This window comes from Silurus aristotelis (genome assembly GCF_946808225.1).
Source record: "Silurus aristotelis genome assembly, chromosome: 12".
Classification (NCBI taxonomy): domain Eukaryota; kingdom Metazoa; phylum Chordata; class Actinopteri; order Siluriformes; family Siluridae; genus Silurus; species Silurus aristotelis.
In genome coordinates this window covers 29574595-29577608 of record NC_139585.1, presented here as the reverse complement: position 1 = coordinate 29577608, position 3014 = coordinate 29574595, and the positions used below count along the sequence as shown (strand labels likewise).

Sequence of the window (3014 nt, the reverse complement as noted above, 5' to 3'; positions counted from 1 at the left end):
TTCCCAAGACCTGAAATGGGAATCAAACATAAACTCGATTCTGAAAAAGGCCCAGCAGAGGATGTACTTTCTACACCAGTTAAGGAAGTGCAGTCTGCCACAGGAGCTGTTGATGCAGTTCTACACTGCGGTCATTGAATCTGTCCTGTGCTCATCAATCACCATCTGGTTTGGAGCAGCAAAAAAACAGGACAGAAACAGACTGCAGCAAACAGTTAAAACAGCAGAAAAAAAATCATTGGTGCCCCCCTGCCCACTCTCCAGGACTTGTACCATACAAGAACCAGAAACCGGGCAGAAAAAATCATTAATGACCCTTCACACCCTGGACACAACATCTTTCAGCTCCTCCCTTCTGGCAGGTCCTACAGAACTCAAAACTACCTGTTCACTAAAGGTCCTGTTCACTAAAACTGCCAGACACAGGAACAGTTTCTTTCCCCAAGCAATCAGCCTCATTAACAACTGACCATAATTATATTCCCTGCTTCATATCTATAAGTACTGCACAGAACTCTCACTCATCACATTATCTGTATATGTTGCACACACTATGGCTGCTATTTACTGTACAAAGTTTTTATAGTAAACTCTCTAATCATACCTGACACACAATACTGTCATTTGCACAACCATGCACTCTCACACTTTATGTACATTACTGATCTGTATCCCTATTTAATACCCACACTGTCTATACTGTCTCACATTGTCTGTATTGTCTTGTATTGTCTTGTATAGTCTGTTTTTGTCTTGTCATGTCTGTTTTGCATGTATAGGTTTTTATTTATTCTGTACTTTTGAGAGTAACAAACAGCTGGAACCAAATTCCTTGTGTGTGTCAACACACTTGGGCAATAAACCTGATTCTGATTCTGAAATGAAAATATTTCATCTATTCTATTTCTTAGAATCCGACTACCGTAAAACGAAATTTTTTATTTTCTACACCACCAGAGGATGGTCCAACATCAGCGTAAGTTCTCCACAACACACACACACACACACACACACACACACACACACACACACACACACACACACACACACATCATCGTAAGTTCTCCACAATACACACACACAGGTTGTCCCCGACTTATGATGGACATGGACATCTGATGATTTCACTGGATCAGTACGGGGGTTGTATAATATCATTTGTTACTGATTTAACACATTACAGTACATCATTTAGAAAAACAGAGCAATTTACAGTACTGTACTGTATAAACTGTATGTACACAAAAAATACAATAAGAGAAAACTGAACTGTCGACTGCTGGCAAGAGTAAAGCGTCTCACAAGGCAGGAGACGTGTCCGTCCCGTAGCTCTCATAATCTCAACATCTCAAACATCATGACGAGTTAACGCAATTCTTTTTCAACAGCGCTAATTTTATTAACACGCGATTAATTCAGCGTACATTTCTGTTTCACCGTTTTGTAATAATAAAATATAAATAAATGTAAAAGAGGTGAAATTAAAACCTTCAACGCAACACACATTTATTCACGATGTTTTTTCTGTACTCATATATAAAAAAAGAAACTAAATACAATTTTTTATCATTAAACATTTGTTTTTCTGAGGCGCCGAGTCTCAAATCAGCACCAAAATCCGCCATGATGCACACATCCGGCAATTAAAACCGTCCGTGTGGAAACATAACAAAAGTTCCGTTTGGGGTCCTGATTATTTAGGTCATTTAAAACACCATCATTACTTTAAAACAGTTACAAGAATATTTAGTCTTCATTCTCCATGTTGAGTTTGGTTTCATTAAAAATAAATATACATTTGCATGAAGGATCTATATGGAGTATTAAAAACTAATTTAAAAACTTAAAAATTACAAATAATGATAAGATGATAAAGATGATGTTATTGATTTGCAGGAAAAGAAGAAATGACGGCCCTGAAAGTGCAGAAAGAAATGAGAGGTGAGTATTGATGGAAATAAATTGAATATACCAAAGAAAATAAGCAATGTTTTATTAGTAGTAGTAGAAGTATAACACTAAGAAAATAAAGAATAAAACTATTATTATTAATTTTTTTTTACAGAGAAGCTCCGTCTCCAGACGTGTGGAAATTTACCGTCATCAAGATCGATATGAATAATAATATCGTAGACTATGTGCATTTAAAAAATATTTTACTTTTTCTTGAAGATAATTATCTTAAAACTCTACAAAAAATATTTTCACGAAATGATGAAAATAGCATTTTTGTAAATGTAAAAAATAAATTTTTGAAAATGCTCGATAAGAAAACAGCAGGATATATAAATACATATGAAAATAGACAACATGCATTTGTTTTTTTTAAAAGAAAGGGTGTGTCAAAGAGCGAGTTTATGATAGACATAAAAGGTCCATATTACCCAAAGCGTAAGGGAAAAGTACACAGTGAGGATTTAATTATAGAAGAAATAGAAACATTGATAAAGGAGAATGATGATGTATCAGAAATATGGATCTATACACTGAATAATCCTTGTTTAGGAAGAAAAAATCACCTTCCCTGTATGTATAATTTAATTAAGTTTTCTGAAAGACATCCTGATATAAAAATGTATATCGGATTTTCAAAATATTTTATATTTATAAGTAAAATCAATCGTTTTTGTGAACAAGCAGGGAAACAAATCACGTTTGACTCACGATTCTGTTTTACATCAAAAAATTTAGATTCAGATTCAGTAGAAACCTGTAAAGTGCAGAATGAGAAAGGAGCAGAAACATCAGCGGAGCTTCTGTCCACACCGAGAGAGAAAATAAAGGGGAGAAATGAAGATATAGATGGGATTAAATCAGAGAATGACGAAAGTGTAGGCTTGAGTGTAGAAGAAGAACTGAACCGATATGTGGTTTTAACCTTCTTAAACAAATTACAGGGCCGTTATTCCAATCTGGAGTTTTTCCATCTTCCTTTTAACCAGTGTTTGAATTCGGCTAATTTGGCTAATGAGGAATAATTGTTATGCTTCTGCAATAAAACACGCTGATGCTTA

At 34.8% G+C, this 3014-nt stretch overlaps 1 long non-coding RNA gene across 1 annotated transcript in view; it reads left to right on the top strand.

Annotated features, from left to right (window-relative positions):
* LOC310734834 overlaps positions 1–3014 on the top strand; it is a 4247-nt gene extending 1233 nt beyond the window's left edge. The window contains exons 2-4 of the long non-coding RNA XR_014536151.1: positions 912–976; positions 1897–1941; positions 2066–3014. This is a non-coding gene — a long non-coding RNA (uncharacterized lncRNA). The remainder of the gene's footprint in view (positions 1–911; positions 977–1896; positions 1942–2065) is intronic.